Source organism: Phyllostomus discolor, chromosome 6 (assembly GCF_004126475.2).
Source record: "Phyllostomus discolor isolate MPI-MPIP mPhyDis1 chromosome 6, mPhyDis1.pri.v3, whole genome shotgun sequence".
NCBI classification, from domain to species: Eukaryota; Metazoa; Chordata; class Mammalia; order Chiroptera; family Phyllostomidae; genus Phyllostomus; species Phyllostomus discolor.
The window spans coordinates 89,399,833-89,424,533 of NC_040908.2; the positions used below are offsets into that span (position 1 = coordinate 89,399,833).

At 36.5% G+C, this 24,701-nt stretch overlaps 1 pseudogene; it reads left to right on the top strand.

The window, feature by feature from the left end:
• The first annotated feature begins 2,138 nt into the window (after positions 1–2,138).
• Positions 2,139–7,966, top strand: LOC114498803 (annotated as a pseudogene).
• Positions 7,967–24,701: the final 16,735 nt, after the last annotated feature.

A 24,701-nucleotide genomic window follows, 5' to 3' on the forward strand; every position in this document is an offset into this window, starting at 1 on the left:
GATGATTTGTATATGGTCACAGGGACACACCCCAGAGGGCTCTACCATAGGGATGGTTACATAAAAGACTATGCCAACATGACTAACAGGGTATATATAAGGGTTATCAGCCTAGACTCCAGTTAGGGCTCCATGGTTCTGTGCACACCTAAGTGGCAACTGATCTGAGAACAAGTGTGTCCACATGACCAACAGAAAGGACAGACAACATATCTAGTCCCTCTAGACCCCTTGCTATGAGGGAGCCTCTGGCTGCAATACCTATTTATAATGTTCTAATGCTATTGTTATATGGATACATAATCCCTTCCCTGCAACAAATATGTAAGTCTCGTCATCTGGAGGCTTTGAGTCTTCCTCAGTAATTGAACCCTATCTAGTCTGCCACCATTAATGCAAAAAATAAAATGTGTCCGAGACTTGTCCATTGAAAACTACTAAACACTGCATTAAAAAAAAACTAAATAAATGGATACACAGGATCATAAAAAATACTATTCTCAAGATGTTATTGTCAGCAAATAGATCAATAGATTCAATACAATCTTCATCAAAATTCTAGTAATCTTTTCCATAGTAATTAAAATATTATAAAATGTATATGGAAATACAAAGAGCCTGGAATAATTAGAACTTTGAAAAATGAACTAATGCTGGAGGCCTAATATGGATTTGAAGATTGACTATAAAGCTATGGTAATCCAGAGAGTAATACTGCCACAAGGAGAGATAATCAAGGGAGAACAGAAAACACACTCCAGAAATAAACCCACATAAATATGGTCAACTGATTTTCAAAAAAGTTGCCAAGATAATTCAATGAGGAGAAGATTGTCTTTTCAGCAAATATTGCTGACACAATTTGATATCCATATGCAAACAAATGAACTTTAAACCTTCCCCACACATTCCCCGTACAAAAAAATAACTCAAAATGGGTAATCCGCCTAATGTAAAAACTAAACATACAAAACTTCCAGAAGAAAATGTAGGAGAAAATCTTCGTGACATTGTTTTGGGCAAAGTTTTTTTTTTAAGATAAAACACCAAAGAAATGAACCACAAAATAGGACACTGATAAACTGTACTTCCATTAAAAGAAATCTGTGCTTCATTTCCATCAAGAAAGTGAAAAGACAGCCACCAAAATGGAAGAAAATATTTAAAACCATGCATTAGATAGAAAACATATCCCCAATACATGAAGAATCTTAAAACTGAGTGCTATACAGATAAACAACCCATTTTTTAATGGCAGAAGATATGAATAAACATTTCCTCGAGAAGACATACAAATGGCAAATAAACACATGAAGGATGTCAACACCATTAATCACTAGAGACACACAAGTTAAACCAGCAATGAAATGACTTTTAAAGTAGGAAAATGGCTAAAAAAATTTTTTTAAGATGGAAATAACAAGAACTGTCAAAACCAGAGAGCGAAGTCTCATACATTGCTGGGTAAGCCACTTTGGAAAACATTATGACAGTTTTAAAAATTAAGCATACACTATCACATAACCTAGCAATTTCTCTCTACTATTAAATACTTTAGTAAACAACATAAATGGAAAACAATGTTCACAAAAAGACCAGTACTTGAACATTCATAACAGGTTTATTTATAACAAAAAAGTAGTACAGAAACAAATGTTCTGTTAAAGGGAAAACTCTAGTAATAGAAAGCAAATCAGCAGTTGGTTATCAGGGGCTAAGGATAGTGACGGGACTGAATGCAAACATATACAAGAAAACTTTTAGAAATACGGAAAATGTTCTATTTTGTATGTCAGTGTGAAAAAAACTGCAAGCAAATATTTGTCAAAATTCACTGAATTATATACTGAACACTACTAAACTTTATTTTATATACCTTATATTTCATTAAAGCTGATTTTAAAAAGAAAAAACATAGTCTCTTTAAATATAAATAATCTTGTTTTTTTCATGACTTTCCAATTTAGGCAGGACTTGGCCGATATGACTTATCTATGCTCCATGCAGATCAGCTGGGGCAGCTTGATTAGGGGCTGAAGGATCCATTTTTAAGCTTACTCACATGACAGCAAGCTGGTGCTGATTGTCTTAGTTAGCTAAGGCTGCAGGAAAGGTTTTGGTGGGATTCCTGTCAAAGCATGGTGGCTTTGGTTCCACAAGAAGCCCTATCACTTCATCCTGGCCAGGTATTTCAGTTGGTTAGAGTACCATCCTTATATGCCAAGGTTGTGGGTTCAATCCCCATTCAAGGGCACATACAAGAATCAATCAGTGAATTAATCAATAAATGGAACAACAAATCAGCGTCCATCTCTTTCTCTCTCTCCCCGCACCCCACCCCCGCTTCTAATATCAGTAAATATTAGAGATATTTACTGATCTCTAAAATCAGTAAATACAAATTTTTTAAAAAGGAAGTCATATCACTTTTCATGACCTGGTCTAGGAAGTCACATTAGTGACCTTCACCACAGTCACAAGCACGCCAGATTCTAGTGGAGGGACCATACAATCCACCTCTTCATGGGAGGAGTATCAAAGTCACATTATGAGGCACAGTGTGCGAGATGGGAGATCTTTTTCTGACTGTCTTCTAAAAGATAATCTAGCACATTGGATTTTTGTTCAGTAGGTAAGTGAGAGTCATTAGGGCAATGCAAAAACAATATAATCCCATGTATATTTTAGTATGATAACTCCAGCAACACTATTAGGAATAAACTAAAAAGATATGTGTAGGCAGAAGGATGGAGAAGAAGAACCCTAAGGGTGGTTATTTCAGGAGTCAACGCACAAGAGGCCTTCAAGTGGTACATCTGTGAGTAGGAATGATGAGGAAACAGGCTTGCTAGAGACCCTGTACGAATAAAAGTAAAATGTCTTGGCAACTAATGCACGTGGGTAAACCTGGACCATCTGGTAAATGAGATGCCATTAAGAAAGACAAAGTTTAGGAGGGACAGTACTAAATTCTCTTTAGTACATGCTGACGAACGCAGAATATACTTGAAAATAGCAAGGAAGACAGCCATAACAAAGAGCACATTTTATATAACCCATTAAGAAACTCAATTCTGATTAATCAAGAGATGGCTACATCCTGAGACAAGGAAACATAGATGATTATATTTACCTAAAAGAGTAATATTTATCTGCACACAGATGGACTAAAAAGTATGCTTTAATATCCCTGCTTCCTTCCTAGCCCAAATGTTCTCTTACTAGGTTAATAAAACTACCTATCTGGAGCTTTGTTTCTAAGGCAAGGGGCAGGAAAAATTTATATAGCTCTTTTTTAAGTGGTAATAGTGATCATGCATGAATTTAAAACATAGTGTTCCTTTTAAACTTTTTAAATCATCTGTAGCAGGGCAGACACCATGGGTGAGTTAATCTCCCTTTTTCCTTGCAAAAAGAACTCCTGCTTTTTTCAACTATTGAATAATGGCCACATGCTTCAAGGGACCTGGGTTTAGAATTCACAGGATGAATCATAATTGGTTTAACTCAGTGTTCCCAATCATAAGGAACTCTACAATAGAATCAACCAGGCATTTTTAGAAGACCAATGCCTGGACATCCCCTCTCCCCCCATTTTCATTTAATTATTGGGGGATATGTCTAAGGACAAATGTCAACTCAAAAGGAACTAAGGCTGTCAGCAGAAAAGAGGACAGAACCTTGATTTTGACATTACTGAACCTATGCTAGAACTGTCTTTCATCCAATATCTCATCATGTAAAATGACAAATTTTCCTCATTTTTTAAGCCACTTCTGATAGTTTTCTGTTACTAGCAGTGAGAAGTATCCTACGTGCTAAACCTGGCAATACAACTTTCAGGATAAAAGTTTCATTTTATAAACCGGAAGCAGAACTTCAGTCATGCTGCTGACAAAGGACAAGACAATTTTATCTGGGCCAGCAAAGAATGATGTCGTTTTGCTGTACATGAGAAGATCTTCCCCCACAGATTATATGAATATTTGAATAAATAGGTATGTGTCTGCTCAATCACCTCTCCAGATGACTAAAGGTTCTTTGAAACTGAATGCTGCAGTAGTGTAGAAGACAGTATCATGTTGCACATAATCTTTTACAAGTGATTTAATGGCTCAAGGGTAAGGTTTGAAAGATTATGCCCATACAAAAGAAGATTTGTGCTGGCTAGTGGACCAGGTTCAAGGCATCTGCCATCAAGGATTACAACAGGCGTGTCAGTGGGGATGTTATGTTCTCCAAAAAGGCTGTAGACACCGCCATCTGCAAGGACACCATCCTAGCTAAGCTTTCTATCATCCCAGTGAGGTAAGGCTACTGGGAGAACAAGATCAGCAAGTCCCACATCATCCCTTGCAAGGTTACTGGGTGCTTCAGGTCTGCACTGGTGCACCTCATCCCTGCCTCCAGGGGCACTGGCATCATCCAGGCTGCCATGCCCAAGAAGTTGTTGCCAAATGCCAGTATCAATGAGGGCTATACTTCAGCCAGGGGCTGCAATACCACCCTGGGCAACATTGTCAAGGCCACCTTTGATACCATCTCCAAGACCTGTAGCTATCTCACCCTCAAGTTCTGGAGAGAGACGGTGTTCAACAAGTCTTGCTATCAAAAATTCATGGACCAGATGTAAGGGCAATCTGGCTATAACATCTGTCACCCCGTTGATCACCTAGGTTGATTCTGCTGATCAGGCTGGTTAGGCGGGTGTCCCCTGTCTCCCTCACCGATCCATGTGTGTCCCTTCCGAAGCTGCATGCTCAGTCAAAGAGGATGACCTTCCCAACTAGAGGAGAGGACTGGTCTTCAGTGAAGACTATACAAGTAGCTGCGCTCCCCTGCTAGAACCTCCAAACAAGCTATCAAAAATTCACAGACCATCTCATGAAGACCCACATCAGGATCTTCATGCTGAAGGCCCAGGCTCCAACTGTGGCCACCATGTACTTTTCATACAAGAAAAATAAAGTGAATTATAAAATAAATAAAGGATTCTGCCCATTATCACAGTCAGGAAGTGCCAGGGAGTCTCCCCCATTGGCCAAGATGGCCCACGGGCAGGTTCTTACACCAAGCACACCAAAAGCTAGAAAGATAACTGGATATGGGAAAAAGCCCTCCTCTCCCTATCCCTATAAGAACTTCAGCAGGAAGGGGATGGTCTTTGAGACAGAAGTCCACAAATCTCCCAAGTTGTAGCACTTGAACAAACCTCTTTCCTTTTGCACCCTACCTGTCTCACAAGTTTGGCTTTCGTTGCAGCAAGCAGCCAAACCTGCATCTTGGTTACATCCTCAAATTCTATTCTAAGTCAATAATTTAGACCTTCTTCACTTTGGTTTCAAAGCATATGGACACTTGCCCTGGCCAGGTGGCTCAGCTGGTTGGAGCATCATTCCATACAGCGTTCAAAAGTCTGCTAGTTCAATCCTCAGTCCAGGCACAAAAGGGAGGTAACTACTTGACTATTTCCCTCTCCCTCCCTTCTTCTCTCTCTCTCCCCTCCCCTATTCCCCCCTTTCTCTCTAAAATCAACAAAGCATATCCCCTCTGGTGAAGATTAAAAAAAAATGTGAACAGCTTGTTACTTCCAAGGCTCACCTCTCCCATATCCTGGTTTTGATTCCTCCCACCCCTCATGAACCTGCTGCTCTTCATTGTCCCTACTCTCTTCACTGAGGTTCAGAGGCTCCTTCCCTTAGGCCTTTATACCATGTTCACATCTCCCCACATAAAACTCTGCATCATATATTCCCTTTCCTGTCAGCCACAGCCTCTACTCTCACACTCTGCCTTTTACAGCCCACCTTCTTGAACTGTGGCCATTTACCTCTTCACTCATCTATCAATCTGCTTCAATATGGCTTCCATGTCCACTACTTAATTAAAATTGCTCTGGAAAAGGTCACTAATTATTGCCTCTTTACTAAAATTAATGACCCTTTTAAGTCTTTTTACTTTTCTCTTGATTATTTTTAAGTTTCCATTAGTACCAAGTTGCTTGTTAGGCACTAGATGCCCAAAGATGACTAAAACAGTCCCTATGTTACCAAGCTCACAGTCTAACAGAAGAAATGGTCACACAGACAGTTCTAATACTACAGCCAATTACAAAAGTCTATACATAACAGAGGAAAATCACTGGGAATGGGAGCTGGGAAGTGTTTTTAAAGAAGTGATGAATAATCTCACTTTTTCAGGTTCAACAGAAATTTCTAATGTTATAGACACTGAAAAAGAATATTCCAGGCAGAGCACATATATGTAAAGAATAAAGAAATGACCTAAACTCAGGCCACAGCAGTGAGCAGGGAGGAGGGGATACATCTAAGAGAAATTAACTAGCCTGTCAGGCAGAATTTGGTATCAATAGGTATTCTTCCTTTCTTAATATATAATCACACCTCGGTATCTGTGGGGGATTGGTTTCCAGGATCCCTATGAACACCATAGTCCACAGACACTCAAGTTCCTTGTATAAAATGGCATAGTACTTGCAAATAACCTACACACATTCTCCCATATACTCTAAATCACCTCTAGATTACTTATATTGATAATACCTAATACAGTGTAAATGGTATGTAAATAGTTGTGATACTCTAGTGTTTAGGGAAAAATGACAAGGAAAAAAATCTGTATCGCAACCATCATAGGCCTAATTACATAGTCCCTACACATTTAGAACAATGTAAATTTATTTTTTACTTTTGACCCACAGTCAGTTGAATCCATGGATGCAGAACCCTTGGTTATGGAGAACCAGCCATACTTTCCTCTCTGGTTTTCCTCTTATCTCTCTGTTTTGTTGGGTTCTTTTTCTATTCCCAAGAGTCTGCCCCCATCTCCTCCCGCTCTAAATGCTCTCAGGAAGATTTGATTCAAGCATATGACTGGCTAGGAGACTGCAAACCAGGTCGCTGTAAAGAAAAGTTTTCATCTGTAACATTAATGATGGCACTATTGAGCAAAAGAATATTCAGTTCTCTCCAAAGGATTTTCCAAATCAACTGCTTTCACAAAAATAATGTACAGCCCTGACTGATGTGGCTCAGTGGGTTGGGCACCATCCCACAAACAGAAGGGTTCCTGGTTCAATTCTCCATCAGGGCATATGTCTTGATTGCAGGCCAGGTCCCCAGCTAGGGGCATGCAAGAAGCAACCCATCGATATTTCTCTCTCACGTCAGTGTTTCTCTGCCTCTCTTTCTCCCTCCCTTCCCTTGTCTCTAAAAATAAATAAATAAAACCTTTTAAAAATAATGTATAAACTAACATATAAAAAATAGCAGTTATGAGGATACAGTGCATGAATAGTGGCCTAAGATACAGTACCAACAGATAAATAAAATGTACTAAACATAAGCAAGCAGAAAGTGATCCTGGAAAAATGAAACTGCAGAATCTAAAGTGGTTCAGAAAAAGACTAACTAAAATTTAATTGCAGATGAGAAAAACCAATTATATAAATTTTAAGCATATCCAGAAGGTGTCCAAAAATGATTGCAGGATGAACTGATGAAAGACAAATTCTAGGTTTCTTCCTTCCCTAAAGAATGTGGGGTCCTATATCCAAATTCAAATCTGAATACGTTCTACAGAATTGCCTGTAAGAATCACAATTCCTAAGCAGAAATCTAAGGGAAAAAGATGGTTTCTAAGGTAACCAAGGCCCATAGTCATATCATATTTACTCTGATATATCAAAGTCATCATCTGAGCTTGTCAGAAAATATTTGGAAGGGCTGATATGTCATGTTTGTGCCTTAAGGCTGCAAGTCATTAAGCAAATAAACTTCACATTTTACATTAGCTGAATTTGCCAGCGGCCTTCTCAAGGAGAAAATGTACCTTTTTAGAGGTCAAAGAGAAGTGAGAATAATCTCTTCTGATGGACAGTGCTCTAAACTCCCATAGACTAAGAGAAACAATGCTTATAAAATGAGAGGTAGCTTTTTAAAACTTTTAAAGAGGAACTAAAAAATAGATCAATTCAGTTGTCCTATTCATATTCTCTTGCTAATTTTATTTTATTTCGGGGGGGGGGGGGGGGGGGGGAGCCTGCAAATTGTTCACCCAAGAAAGTAAACAATGCGGGGAGATGACTTTTTGACCTGCAACATTAACTACAGTTTTAGAACCTCTGGTAACCGCCAATTAGATTCTTTGCTCCCCCATTTAAAGGAAAGCCATTTCAACTACAACCCAATAAAAACATTTTGGAAAACAAAACAAAACCCTCTTCTTTTACCCCTTGGGGTTAAGAAGAGAGAACAGAAAGGTCAATAGGAATGGAGCTAATCCCTTTTTTCAGCTCAATATTGTAAATAACATTTGGTATGTATCAAAAACAATATTATAAAATTAAAGTTTTTTCATTCAATCCAATTCCACTAAAGGAGCCTCTTTGTAAGCGGATCAACTGTCACAATTTAAATTGCATTTAAAATTATTTTCTTTCCTCTTGAGAATTTCATTTAATAGGCTTATGTAAATTAAGTACCTACACTTACTGCCCCATCTAAATAGAGCAAGTTGTCAGTAACAAAAACATTTCCCAGTCTACATTAATAAATACCTTGAGTTGAATACAAAGAATATATTATTTCAATGTAATAAAACAGCATCCCTGAGGACACAGAGACAAGCCAAGTATATTTATGGAAGACCTGATAACCTAGAAAATTACAAATCCAATTAACACTTAATAAAGACCTCCAGTACAAAGCTTTTTAGAACTCCTAATTATTCAAATGGCAGCTATACTGGAAACAAACCAGATGATACAGTTTGCTGGCATACACAAATGGACTATACCTAAAGGGAAACACAAAGAGGGATGAGGGGGGAAAGAGTCCAGAAACCACTACTCTAACCCATCTCACAAGGATTTATTTCCTTTTGATGCACTAACTCAGGAGAATAGGGCAATTATATCTTTCAGAGACTTGACTCAGGATCAAATATGCACATGGTAGTATTGAAAAGTCTGTTCTTTCAACTTTAACTTCAGCTACCCTGTCCTGTGCTCTTTTATTTGTAGTTGTCCCTTTTTGTTTTACTAGTTATATAGAAGACTTATTAAAAGAAACAGTCCACATTATAAACTGGCATTTTACTTTTGGAAAGCAAGACAGCAAAACACATCAATAGCATTGGTCACAATATTCATCTCAATCTACTATTAAATCTCCACTCTTTTTGAAGTGCTTTCTATAAACCATATAATTTAAACCTCAAGCAACCATGAAGGATAGATTTTCTTCCTTTCCACATAAGATGAAAATAAGACTCAAATAGGTTAACTTGCCACAGTCTCATAGCTAGTAAACAGCTTATCACAATGCAAACTCACATTATATCTCACTCTAAAGGCTCTGGGTGGCATGACTGTTCATGCGGAAAATCAAAGAATCTACCAAAAAAGAAAACTTAATAGAACTAACAAGTAAATTTACCAATGTTGCAGGATACAAAAATCAAAATATAAACATCAATTGTATTCTACATTGTACTAGCAACAAACAATTTAAAAATAAAGTTTTCTTCAAGTTATCTAATGTCATCAAAAAATCATAAAATGCTTTAAAAGAAATTTTTATCAGGTGAAGCAAAGAGAATTTTTAGGGCAGTAAGAATAATCTGTATGATACTGTAATAATGGATACATGTCATTATACATTTATCCAAACCCACAGAATGTATACCAAGAATGTATACACCTTAATGTAAAGTATAGACATTGGGCAATTATGTTGTGTCAATATAAGTTCATTAATTTTATTTAACGAATGAATCATTCTAGAGGTGTGAGGGGTCAGGGAGTATATGGGAAATCTCTGTACCTTCCTCTCAAAAATCTGCTGTGAACCTAAAATTCCTCTTAAAAAAGTCTTAAAAACAAGGCATGCAATACTTATAAGAAACACAAAACTCTTTTAAGACTTTTAAAACTGTACTTGAACAATGATTAAAATAAAAAAAATAAAGAATGAGAAAAAAAAGCCCATTCCAATAGAATATAAAACTTAAAGCTATAAAGTTTCTAGACGATAACAAAAGAGTATCATAGTGATACCATGGTATAAACAAAGCCTTCTTGGTGCAAAAAATCACTGACAAAAAGATGATAAACTAGACTACAAAGTTAAATTTTTCTAGACTTCAAAATATACCATTAAGGAAAATGAAAGAAAAACCACAGACCAAAAGAAAAATATATGAAATAGCTATTTCTGAAAATGGATTTAACCACATTCTCTGAAAAAAAAAAAAACACAATCCATTTTTCACCCAATGGGCACAATATTTGAACAGTAGCTTATGCAAAAGAGATGTTTCCATACCTTGGCTATCGTGAATAATGCCACAATGAACATCAAAATGCAGACATCTTTTTGAAATAGTGATTTCATTTTCTTTGATACATACCCGGAAATAGGATCATTGGATCATATGGTAGTCCCATTTTTCATTTTTTTAGAAAGCATCATACTGTTTTTCATATTTGCACTGCCAACAATACGTCACAAAGGTTCCTGTTTGCCCACATCCTTGCCAGCATTCTCATCTCTTGTCTTTATTCTAGCCATTCTAACAGGTGTAAGGTAATATCTCATTGTGGTTTTGATTTGCATTTCCTGGATGATTAGTGATTTCAACCACCTTTCCATGTACCTGCTGGCCATTTGCATATTCTTCTTTGTCTTTTCAGGTCCCCTGCCCATTTTTAAATCACACTGTTTGTTTCTTTGTTTGGCCTGCTGTTCAGGAGTATATGTCTCTTGAATATTATGGATGTTAACCCCTTATCAGTTATATGCTTTGCAAATATTTCTCCCATGATGTATGTTCCCTTCCCCACCCCATGCACAAGCTTTTTAGTTTAATGTAGTCCCACCTGTGTATTTTTGCTTTTGTTGCTTATGCTGTCATATCCAAAAAGTCATTGCCAAGGACAATGTCAAGGAACTTTTGAGATCTTTTGTTTTTTTTTAATTTATTTTTTTTCCTTTTTCTTGAGAGAGAGAGAGAGAGAAAAACTAATATGTTGTTCCACTGATTTATGCATTCACTGGTTGCTTCCCATATGTGCTCTGACCTGAGATCAAACCCACAACCTTGGCACATTGGGAAGACACTCTAACCAACAAACCTATCCAGTCAGGGCTTTTCAGGTTTGATTTTTAAATCTTTAATCCATTCAAATTAATTTTTGTGAGTGGTGTAAGTTAGGTGTGCAGCTTCAGTCTTTTATATGAGGATATCCAGTTTTCCCAACATCATTTATTGAGGAGGCAATCCTTTCCCCCAGAGTATTTTTGACTCCCTTGTCAAATATTAGTTGACCATATATGCAGGAGGTTATTTCCTGGCTTTTGAATCTGTTCCATTGACCCATCCATGTAGTTGTTTCTGTATCAGCATCATAATGTTTTGATTATTATAGCTTTGAACCAGGAAATACACAAATATGCAATGGACTGTTATTGAGCAATAAAAAGGAAAATCCTGACATTTGCAACAACATGGATGAAACTTGAGGGTTATTATGCTAAGTGGGAAGTCAGACAGAAAACAAAAACTATGGTCTTACTTTTATGTAGAATCTAAAAAAGTTGAACTCATAGAAACAGTAGACTGGTGGCTGCCAGAGACAGGGACAGGACAGGGCTACAAACTTCCACTTTTAAGATGATGAAGTCCTGGGCATCTGGTAAAGAATAGTGACTACAGTTGATAATACTGTATTACGTATTTGAAAGTAGCTGAGAGGGTAAATCCTAAATGTTCTCACCACAAAAAGAGAAATTATAGTTTGCCGTGTGTGATGCACACATTTTTGCCCAAATTTTTGAAGGAAAAATAAGGGTGTGCATTATATATGGGTAGTATAATTCCATAGCTATATAAATGTTTTTAATTCTTTTATTTATGCTTATGAGTTGAAAGTGTAACTCTAGAAAGCAACAATGATATCCATATGCAAAATAATACCCTGGAATATGATTATCAGTTTTGTTGAACTTGGACAACCTTGCAATAAAAGCAGTTTTGGCCAACAATTCAAGAGCCACGTATTATTATGCACAGAGTAAGGTAGATGATGCCAATGTTATCCTGCTGATAATATAGGTGATGCCAACATTATTATCATAGGGTAAGCAGCATGACATTTCTCTTTGTACACTTTAGGCAGGAGAAATTACTGGGAAATCCCTCCCCAAATGTCGTAACAGTTTTCGTATGCTGCAAGCTTTAGGCTAAAAGTTACTAAATATGCTAAAAAGCACAGCGACAGAGCTGCAAGGTGAACGAAACAGTGGTTGGGTTACAGGTTTGTTTGTTTAAACAAACAGTGGTTTGTTTAAAATATATGCCTATATTGTATGTAAATTATACCTCTAAAAATGTAAAATAACTTTATGATATTTCACTAAAACTCCCTAAGTGTGCAGAATTATGTACGTTGACAAAGTGGCAGAAACAAAAATAGAGCATATAAGTAATTGTGAAATTATGTTAATTTCTTTGTGGTCACAGTTATATATACATAAATTTTAAATAGTATCTAGGCAGAAAGTCAAAAAAAAGAGTTGCCCAGTAACTCGGGACAGCTGGTTAACAACAAACCAAAATCTTAGGGATTGCTTTGAGGTATCGACTTAAGTGGATAGATGACAGTTTTCACAACTCAGCTCAGGTACCAAAGCTTAGCATAAATTCCTCCTTTTTCTCTTTCAGTTCACTGCTCACCAATTCCTGAATTAAACAGGTGATATATGTCAATCATTTATTTGTTGATACATACACTCAATTGTCAAATGAACCATGTGCTTCCTTGTGAAGATCAAAGTTTACAAATGCACTCATAGGCCAGTGTAGTTTGACACATTTAAAAATTGATATGCACAGCAAAACCAATTTCAGATTATTAAAAATTTTCATTTCCATTTCATTCCCCATGACAGCTTACCCTCATATTTACAATGTTTCCTTCACTTCATTAATAAGCTAAAGACAGCTTTCACATTTATTTCACTTCTTTCAGAATTGAATGTGTGTGGCAATGCCAACCATTTAAATGAGCCTATGTTTAATTTGGAATAGGTTTTGAAACATTTCTAAAAAAATCATAATTAATAAAACCAAGAACTGGTTCTTTTAAAAGATAAAGAAGATTGACAAACCTTGTCCAGACTCATCAAGAAAAAATTAGAGGACCCAACTAAAAAAAATCAGAAATGAAAGAGAAGTCACAACTGACACCAAAGAAATACAGAGTTACACATCCAGCCAAGATGGAGACATAGGTTCAATATGCTTTACCTTCTTGCAGATAAAAAATAAAAGATAACAACCAATCTAAAAAACAACAACAACAACAACAACAACAACAGCCCTGGCTGGTGTAGCTCAGTGGATTGAGTACAGGCTGCAAACCAAAGGGTCACCAGTTCAACTCCCAGTCAGGGCACATGCCTGGGTTGCAGGCCAGGTCCCCTATGGGGGCCTTGTGAAAGACAACCACACACTGATATTTCTCTCCCTCTCTTTCTCCCTCCCTTCCCCTCTCCAAAAATAAATAAAATCTTTTTAAAAAACTGCCAGAAAATCAAACTGTATTGAAGTCCAACAACCAAGAAGTTAAAGAAGAAACATTCATCCCAGACTGGTAGACTGGTGGTAGGAGGGTGAAGATGGGCAGCTGGGGCACAGAAGATGCCCAGTGAGGCAGCAGCTAGTAGCTGGGTGGTCCTACATTTGAGTGCAGATAAAAACCAGGAAGAACTGGGGAACAAGCGATTCAGCCCAGGGCAGATGGCACAACCCAGGGTTCCAGCACCAGGAAATAAAATCTCATAACCTCTGTCTCTAAAAACCCATGGGGCTTGTGACAGTGGGTCGCAACTGCTAGAAACTGCTAGTCTCTCAGGAGAGTCCATTTGAGGGGTCCACAGGGTCCTAGAACATACACAAGCCTACCCACCTAGGAATCAGCATCAGGGAAGCACCTGAAAGAACGCCATTCACTTGCAGGAAGTAAGGGAAGTGACTGAAAGCCAGTCAAGTGCTGAGCAAGTGTCATTGTTCCCTCTCTGACCCCCTCCCCGCAGACAGCGCCACAACACAGCAATCTGGCAAATATCTAAGGCTAAGCCCCTTACAATGAAGCAGGTGTGTTGACAAAAAGAAATATGTCCCAAATGAAAGAACAGACCAAAACTCCAGAAAAAGAACTAAGTGACAAGGAGAAAGCCAACCTATCAAAGCAGAGTTCAAAACACTGGTGATAAGGATACTCAGAGAAATCATTGAGTATAGCCCCAAAATAAAGGAAGAAGTGAAGGCTATACAAAATGAAGTAAAGAGAAATATAAAGGGAACAAACAGTGAGGGAAAGGACACCAGAACTCAAATCAACAATTTGGAACAAAAAGAATAAATAAATATTCGACTGGAATAAAATGAAGAAACAAGAATTCAGAAAAATGAGGAGTGGCTAAGGAATTTCTGGGACAACTTTAAACATACAACATCCTAATCATAGGGGTGCCAGAAGGAAAAGAGAAAGAGCTAGAAATTGAAAACTTATTTCAAAAAATAATGAAAGAAAGCTTCCCCAAATCTGGCAAAGAAAACAGACATTACAACTCCAGAAAGCACAGAAGAGTCCCAAAGAGGAACACACCAAGTGGACCCAAAGAGGAACACACCAAGACACATCATAATTAAAATGACAAAGGTTAAAGATAAAGAGAGAATCTTAAAAGCAGCAAGAGAAAGGCATAAGGTTACCTACAGAGGAGTTCCCATAAGACTATCAGCTGATTTCTCAAAAGGAACCTTGCAGGCAAGAAGGGGCTGGCAAGAAGTATTCCAAGTCATGAAAGGCCAGGACCTACATCCAAGATTACTCCATCCAGCAAAGCTATCATTTAGAATGAAAGGGCAGATAAAATACTTTTCGACAAGTTAAAGCTAAAGGAGTTCATCATCACCAAGCTATTATTACATGAAATATTAAACAGACATACTAAGAAAAAGAAGATGATGAAAACTATGAACAATGATGAGAAACCCACAACTATCAACAACCAAATCTAAAAAACAAAGCAAGCAACTAGAACAGGAACAGAACGATAGACATGGACATCATTCAGAGAGTTTCAGCTGGGAGTGGGAAGGGAAGGAGGGAGAGGGGGAAAAAGTACAGGAATTAAGAAGCATAATTGGTAGGTACAAAATAGACAAGGGGATTTTAAGAATAGTTTAGGAAATGGAGAAGCCAAAGAACTTATATGCGCAACCCATGGATATGAACTAAGGGGGAGGGTAATGATGGAGGAAAGGGGGGTACCAGATGAAGGGGTGCAAAGGGAGAAAAATTGGGAAAACTATAGTAGCATAATCAATAAAATATACTTTAAAAAAAGAATGCAGGTAGATCTCATTAAAAGACAGGATACCAACAATAAGTGCTGCTATCTTGATAGTTAAAATCTCATAAAGAACAGCCAATTACCTTTATTGGGAAGAAGAGAAACATAAGGTTGAACTGAGTTTCTGTCACAAGTAATTTGTACAACTATAGGTTATGTTCCTGGTGGTGAGCTTCTTACTTTAAGGAAAACATATGACAAATTTGCCAATGATAAAATTCAATCTTTCAAAAGAGAAACTAGATTTTTAGAAAACTTGTAGCTACTGTGCATTGGAAATTTCTCAGTATTTAAGGAATTCTCTAATGAGAACAGTGGCAAAAGTAACAAAGGTGGAGTCTGTTTTGATATTATAAAATAAAGTGGGTAACCTAATGTTAGGAAGATGTATGTAACTCAGAGAACAAGTATTTTCTAAATAAAGCATAAGGCTTGCTTAACAATACAAAAAAATTTTTTAGTAATCCATAGATAAAAGGTCTTTTCAGAGTGCAGGATAAGTCAATGAATTTTATTGTCACTGATGTCATTTCACATTCTACATTCTAATCTTTAAGAAATTATCAGTATTTAAAGTCTGGAATAGTATCAATTATTAGAGAGAGCTATATAACAGTCCTCCTTCCCAGTATGAATCTCAGAAGCCAGATTTGCTTCATACATTTACTTCAAAGAACCATGCTGCAAGCAGATTATACTCATAAGCAGGTATGAGAATTCAGCTGTCTTCAATTCTATTCAGCCATTTGTTAAAGAGATTTGCAATAATACAACAGTGTCACTTTCTCACTATTTTTTTTAATTTTTAGAAAATAGATTTTTAACATAAAAAACTTTTATGTTAAAATTTATGAATCTGCTAATATTTTAATTTATCATAAAAATTTCCCAGTGGCAATTTCTTTTTTCTTTTTTTAAATAAACTTTATTGATTTTTTAAAAAGATTTAATTTCTTTTTTAGAGAGAGAGGTAGGGAGGGAGAAAGACAGGGAGAGAAATATCCATGTGCAAGAGAAACATCTATCAGTTGCCTATTGCAGGCCCCCAACTGGGGACCTGGCCCACAACCCAGGCATGTGCCCTGACTGGGAACCGAACCTGCAATCTTTCAGTTCACAGGCTGGCGCTCAACCCACTGAACCACACCAGCCAGTGGTAATTTCTAATACAGTAAATATCAATAGATTTAAAACACACACACAGAAATAAAAGCTCTTCAGAGCTCTCAAATAATTCCTAGAAGTATGAAGAGTTCTTTCTTATCATAACCACAAAGTTTGAGAATTAAAGCCTAAACCATTCCTACTTTTTCAAAACCACCTCATTTCTTTTCCTGTCCACCTGTCAATATCTTTCTAGGACAAAGAATCTACATTCAGAATCTTCAAATCTTATTCCATAGAATTTCAGGTACAACCCAACTGAATTACCAATAATTAAATGAAAGTCTCCAGGTCTTAATAATATGAAACTAAGGGTATATACACAAACACCTACATTGGTTGGTATGAGAACTCACAGGCCAAGAAATTAAGCTAAATCAAACCAGGGACACCTCCAGTACAAAACAGGTATGAAGGAACATATTCACAAACTAGAGACACAGAATTTCCACAGGGGAAGGCAGACAGATGGTAACTTCAGAATCCAAAATTATAAAATACACAAGGCAACAACCCATTATAAAAAAGAGTAGCCATACACAACACACAGTGTTTTATGTTCCCAAGACATTTAGATAATACAATTAGGTAGCAGAAACTCAAATAATTAACTTAAAATTTATTAAACATGTTAGAAAAAAATTTTAATGAGAATGAGTAAGAGTATTTTTACTCTTAAAAAAAGAATCAAGTATAACTTACTGGAATGAAAAATAGGCACTGAAATTTAAACCTCAGTTGTTGGCTAGATAGTAAATTAGACACAGATGAAGATAGTAGAGGTTGACTGGAAGATAAATCTGAGGAACTAAACAGAAGGCATCCAGAGAAAGAGGGATGGAAATATGAAAGGGAGATTACAAGACATAAAGAACAAACTGAAATGAAAACATAAAGTATGCATCCTAATCAGTAAACCCAGAGGGAAAATCAGAAATAAAAGACCTCATACTAAAGAATTAGACTAACACCAACAACAGCAAAAGATGGAAGATCATGGGATAATATCTTTAGATTAACAAAAATAACCATCATATCCAATCAAAATTAACATTTAAGTGAAACATTTTAAAACAAAAACAAAGTATTTACTATTAACATACCCTCACTGAAAGAACTACTAAAAGTACTATTTTGAGAAGAAAACAATAAAAAAGAAGACAATGAGTCACAAGAAAGACTTGAACACCTGAGTAAACGTGCAAGTGTATTCTTAAATCATAAGCATTGTTCCTCAAGGAGAAGGGTAACAACTAAGGAGGCATAAAATATATGAAAATAAAATACCGAGGACAATAACATTTGAGTTGGAAAAGCATATAGAATTCAAGTGTCCCAAAGGGTCTCCATTACACAGAAGGAGGGCCGAGGAAATGGTTAACTTCAGACTTAGTTAAATCAAGTATACTTTTACAACATCAAGGGTAACCAAAAAGTTTGAATGTTTAAGATAACCAGAAACACATAAACTAAATATAGTGCAGTGTGCTGAACACCAACAAATAAGTGTGGATACTGACATAAACCCCTCTGTGTTTCACAAACTCCCACTCTTCTCACATTGTATTTAACAAGTGTCCAACTGACACATGATGCAATGTGAGTGCTAGATCAATTCATGTATTAGAAAAGTTTGGAGTTTTTCCTCTCCAAATAAATAAACAAATGTAATATCCTCTTCTGGCATTTCAATGTATCATCCTGCCCTTCCCTTTGCAAATATAAAGATACATGCCCAGGATTATATAGTAGAGACAGGTGCTCCAGATAAAATACTCCTCGACAAAATGAACCATGAATTAACTAGGCCAAGAAGGGGCTATGAATGTTCCAAAGACATATAACAGCATGAGCAAAGGCCAAAGGGATAAAACAGTGTGGTCTGCACAGAAAAACTAAAAACACTTTGAAATGTGAAGTTCTGAACTATTTGGGCATCAAGCTCACCTCTGTGGCATTCACTCCTAAAAAGCTAGAGGAGACATCCTAGCCCCATTGTAGGAGATAGCACCGCTAGTCATCCAGTCTAATCCGTCCCACCTTCCTCTCTTCACAGTAACCCATGTCCCACAGTCACCGCCTGTGATCAAGTCTCAGCCACCTAAATTGGAACATAGGGTTTTACAGTTTGGCCCCAACATGAAATCTGAGTTCTACTTTATTGGACGGAATGAATTTATATTGCACAGATGCACTGCTACACTGCCATTTCTGATCATGTATTTCAATATAAAACAAGTAATTACAATACTGACTTCCAATGAGTAGTAAGATAAAACATTTACTGCCTACTGAAACCATATATACATGCCAAAGACTAATGATGATATTATATGATGAAGTCCATATCATATAGTGCCTAAATTGCTTTCTCTTTCACTAAAAGTCAAAACAACTAGCACCCCAAAAGTGGAAGTAAGATTCCCTTGCTTCAATTTAATGGACATCAGGTAATTAGCACCCACTACTTAATAAAGAGTTCTCAAAGTAATAAAAGTTTTCCATATAAGTTTGTATATGGTACAAAATCAATTGTATAGCTTCTAGTTAATAAACAACTCAAGTACTAATGTTTGCACACCAGTCTAGACAGTTAATTACTCTCTACCAATATTCCACAACTATATTCAATTGGTCTATCATTTATTCAGTCAGTCCTTCAAATACTCAGTGAATGTTAACTAAGCACCAGTGAATGGTGCTGGGCATCTTGTGAAGAAACAGATGTTCCTGCCCTCGCTGGCGTAGCTCAGTGGATTGAGCACGGGCTGCAAACCAAAGGGTTGCCAGTTCGATTCCCACTCAGGGCACGTGCCTGGGTTGCAGGCCAGAGCCCCAGTATGGGGCACGTGAGAGGCAATCACATTGATATTTCTCTCCCTCTCTCTCTTTCTCTTTCCCCTCTCTAAAAATGAATAAATAAAATCTTAAAAAAAAATAGATGTTCCTGCCCAATATGACACAGCACTTTCCCAGCTTATTAGAGAAGCACAATTTTCATTAAATTAAAATTCCTTTCATACTGCTTTGTTTAAAATTCTGAGTAATACTAGTAAGACCCACATCCAAAGTTACTGTAACGAGTTTGCTACAAATCTAAATAATTGGGATTAGAAAACATACACATCACTCTGGCTGGGTGACTCGGTTGGAGCACTGTCCCATACACCAAAAGATTAGGGGCTCAATCCCCAGTGAGGGCACATATACCTAAGTTGTGGGTTTGATTCCTGGTCGGGGCACTATGGGAAGCAAGCAATCTATCTCTTTCCACCCCTATTTCCTCCCTTCCTTTCTCTTTCAAATCAATAAACATATCCTTGGTGAGGATTTGAAAAAACAAACACAGTCTGTCCAGGAAAAGTTCAGCCATTGTTAATATAATGACAGTGGTTTGTGCAACACTGATGTAACCCAGCAGCTTAGGAGAATGAACTGGAATGTGCACGTGTGAACAATGACGATTTCACTGTATTAGTCAGTGGGAGCAGTTGACACCGTTGAGTGAGCACATGTGCTATATAGCCATTCCAAATGACTGAGCAAGTAGACCAACAAATCTCCGTCAAATTCAGCGTTAGGCTTGAACATCCCCCAAGGAAACTATTCAGATGATTAAGAAGGCTGCAGCTATGGACAAATGGTGACTAGCAGCTCCATCACAATACACCTGCTCATACATCACATCTCATGCAGAGCTTTTCGGTAAAATATCAGGTCACCCAGGTGACTCAGCCCCCTACAGCCTTGAGACTTTTGGCTTTTCCCAAAAACTATAATCACCTTTGAAAGGGAACAATTTCAGACTGTTGATGAGATTCAGGAAAGTAGGACAGGGCAGCTGATGGCAACTGGGAGAACTCTGTGAGGTCCCAAAGTTGCCTACTTTGAAGGGGACTGAGGCAGAGGAATCACTGTCCTATGTACAATGTTTCTTGTATCTTCTTCAATAAATGTCTCTATTTTTTGTATTACTAGGCTGGATACCTTCAGGACAGATCTCATACATTCCTTATATAGTAGGTACTCAATAAACGTTCTCTAGTAGCAACTGTGGTCACTTAAAAAAGCTTAAAAAAGTAATTAGCATGTAGTGGTTTTCAAGCAAAAGTGTCCAAAGTCACATGTGTTAGCTACTTTTATCTAGATAGATTATATAATTGAATGATTTTTAAAAACCCACACTACTTTTGTTTCTCTTTTCACTGTTATCATAAATATAAATTATAGATAAAATATTACAAAGGAAGAATCAGGAATATGTAATATTTGGTATATGGTACAAAGTAATTCTATAGCTACATATTATTTTACTTCTCTCTGAGGAAAACTGCTGGAATCTGTGAGGTTACAAAGAAAAACGAAACAGTTCTATCCTCATAAGTTTATAATCTAGTGGAAGAGAAAGCAGGTACAAAAATAGCAGAAAATACAGTAAGAACTACAATTATAAAGGCCCATGGATTATTATATTGGGGAAAACACCCAATTCAAAATCATTTTTAAATAATATAGCATCAATTATATTTAAATGAGGCTTTGCTGAAGTTAGGATTAGGAGTACAACTGTGGCTCACACTGATGATTTGATTTTGTAGACACCTATGATTCAATATTCCAACATATTAATGAGAATCTTTGTAAATTTCCTGAAGACATGATCAAAATCAGCTACAATGTAAGGTTCACTATAGCACCACTTAATCCAACCTTCCACTTCTTTCAATATCTTCTCACTGCACGAAGTAATGTGCAAAGCACACAGAGGGCAACTGAGTAAATAGCAGAGCTGACTTAATAAAAAATCTCATCTATTTAGACACACATCAGAAATCATTTTGTGATGCTCACATAAATAATGAAGTGCATGAACAAATGACAAATATAGTTAGTAATATATTTTGCAATGCATAAGTAAACTGACATGTATTAAATACAGAATAACACTTGGATTTATTATGAGATTGTCAAATTTCTCAAACTGCAGTCAAAATATTTTGTTTCCTTTTGGCAGCTGAAGTGAAACTACAGCTACAAATACTTTCCTGGGCCAAATTTAAAGACAGAGTACCTAATTTACTAATTTAGCACCTCGTCATCTAGTCCTAAGTACCATTGCTAAATGAGTTGTAACGTTCTAAAACCACAGTATGTAAAACTTAATATTTTTTCTTATTCATATTCAAATACTAGGATTAATATTGTATAGGTTGAAGAATTCAATAAAGAGACTGTATGAAGATGTAGCCTAAAACTCGTGAAGCTGCCTACTTTTTAAATGCAACACCACTACAGCTGTGTTGGCTCTCCAATCAATTTTTAGCAAATAGTAGATTGTTATATTCCTTGCCTCAGAGTCAAGTTACAAGTCCACTTTGGGGAACTGGCAGAGTATTTTAAGTGTCGATTTAATGGTCTCTTTCAGGTCTATGAAGAAATCTTGCCTTCTGTAGTATATTTTTATTTAATTTAAAGGTCATTTAAAACCTTGCATGAAGTTAATATCTTAGTTAAAACAAATAATAAAAAATATAATTTGAGCCCTGGCTGGTATGGCTCAGTGGATTGAGTGCCAGCCTGTGAACCAAAAGGTCATGGTTCTATTCCTGGTCAGGGCACATGCGTGGGTTTGTGGGCTAGGTCCCCAGCTGGGGGCGTGCGAGAGGCAACCAATAGATGTTTCTCTCACACATCAGTGTTTTTCTCCCTTTCTTTCTCCCTCCCTTCCCCTCTCTCTAAATAAATAAAATCTTTAAAAAATAAATAATAAAATTTGAAATTGTAATTCATGTAGATTTATTTTCATTTGCATGTCTTGTCTAATATAATACTTTTTATTCCAAAACTAATAGAGTGAATATAAAGTTTTTATTTTATGTTGTAATTTACACTAGAATCACCATAGATATGGCACTTCCAAAGTCATTTTATCCAAGTACTTATTCATTATTTATTATCACAGTGTTCAAAGTCATTATCAAATTTTTAAAAAACAAAGTCAAGGAAAGTGATGTTAAGAATTGCATTCCATGCCCCATCTTATTCCATCTCAAATAAGACTTTCTTGTATTTATAGTTATCAAGATAACTTCTATTTTCTTAAGCTTTGTTTTGTTTTTGTTGTTTTGCCCTTTGGATGCCCTCCTATTTATAACATTTATTTGCAAACACAGTGAAATTGAGTTGTGTTGTGATGAATTTTAATTTTTAAAAGCGACTTCCAGATGTCTCTTCTCTTTTCCCTCCTGTACCAAAATTAATTAACAACCCCTCTAACACATCTCTCTTATTCTTCATCTTGTGTTCTACTTTACCAAACCTAAAATTCCCTGGAAGTTACAATATTCCTTTGATGTGATGTTTGATTATTCCATAAAACTGAAAGAGGTAAACTTTATTTGTTTTTGCTAAGAGTAATCTAAACATGAGACTGGGGTTATAAACATGTGCTAAAATACAAAGATTTTTAATTCAAAACCTACCAAAGGTTTTATAAGTTTTGCCTTCAAAACAATATTGGTCTATCACCACAATTCTCACAATTATCAGTTCATTTTTTCACTTAACCAATAAAATACTGAAAGTTCCATATTTTGAATGGTTAATGTTTATCAATTTGTATATTCTGCAAATTCAAAAACTGTTGGAACACAGCATATTCTCTCTTTAAATATCAAGGATTCTTAATACAAAATTGTAAACCTGTTTAATGCAGTATTGCTAGGTAAAAAAAAATGTTTATTGGGACTAGTAACACTTTGCTTTTTCCTATACATACATTTTGAGCAAAATGAAGTATTTTCTTTGCCATTTATGTATTTCCCCCATTAAAGTAGAACCTACTATCCAATGAATCAAAACTCAATTTAAAAATTCAATTTTAAAAGTCCACTGTTCTTTCACCAAATGACTTTGTTTCTATCAAAGCACAACTATAAAACATTTCAGAAATACAAAGCTTTCAAGCCCATTTCAAAAGGAAATCCAATAAATTCAATACTGGAAAGAGCATGGTATTCACTCACACATTAATTCCTTAACACATGTGCATTCTTAAGTGTTAACCATTCTCCTCATCTCTATCCATAGATATCTCACCTGGCAATTTAATCACTTAGAATTATTTGTTATTAACACATTGTTTCTAGTAATAGAATGCTTTGTAATACTTTTAAAAAATGTTTTGCATTACTAAGAATTCTTCTTAAACCAAAAGGACAGAGACTAAGCAAAAAATAAGCCCAAGTGAAGATGACCCAAGTAAGGAAGGCCTATGAAATTATTTATCAGTGCCAGCCACCTCCACCAAAGGAGCTATCAACTTTTTGATACTACTGCTGCTGAAAGCAGAACAACAGCAACACACCCTTCTCTGAATGTTAATTGAGCACCTACTCTGACAGTCAAAAGTGATTTATGCCAAGAAAAGCCAGCTCCAGCTCTGCATGGAGGCATGCACTATGGTGGAAGTCTACTTGAGAACCAATGAAAACGGACAAGGAGCAGTAAGAGAGAAGAGGATCCATATACACCACAATTGCTTTGTAACTAGAGTTTATTTCTTTGAAGCATGGTACAAAAACTCAAAAGATACTCTAACAGAAATCAAATTATTCTATAAACAAGGAAAGAAAGCCAGGAGAGCCTATTTTCAACATCGTTCCAAAAAGAGGGGGGGAAAGGAACAGTCACTCTTGGCCAAACAGACAGTGTTCTCCAGGCAGCTGTAATATAAAAATATTCAATGTATGAAATGAGGGGGGAAAGGTACATAATTTTTCTTTACATGCTCACCTCCACAAAAAAAAAAAAAAGGACAGAAATACTGACCACTGATCTAGACAATATTTTATTTTCCACTAGCTTTTAATGAGGATTATTTAGTTACCTCCAACAAGATCTGCCTCACACATCCAATGAGACCAATATAAAGGTAGTTGGAGAACCTATGCCCCACATTCCCCTTACTCCAGAAGAAAACCTCTAGTTTGACTATTAGGTTATGTACTGTTTTCAAGAACTCCTACTTAAGTTTTTAATCTTGGTCTCCCAGTTTTCAAGCCTGGATTCCTAATCTACACTGAGTGTGCCCAA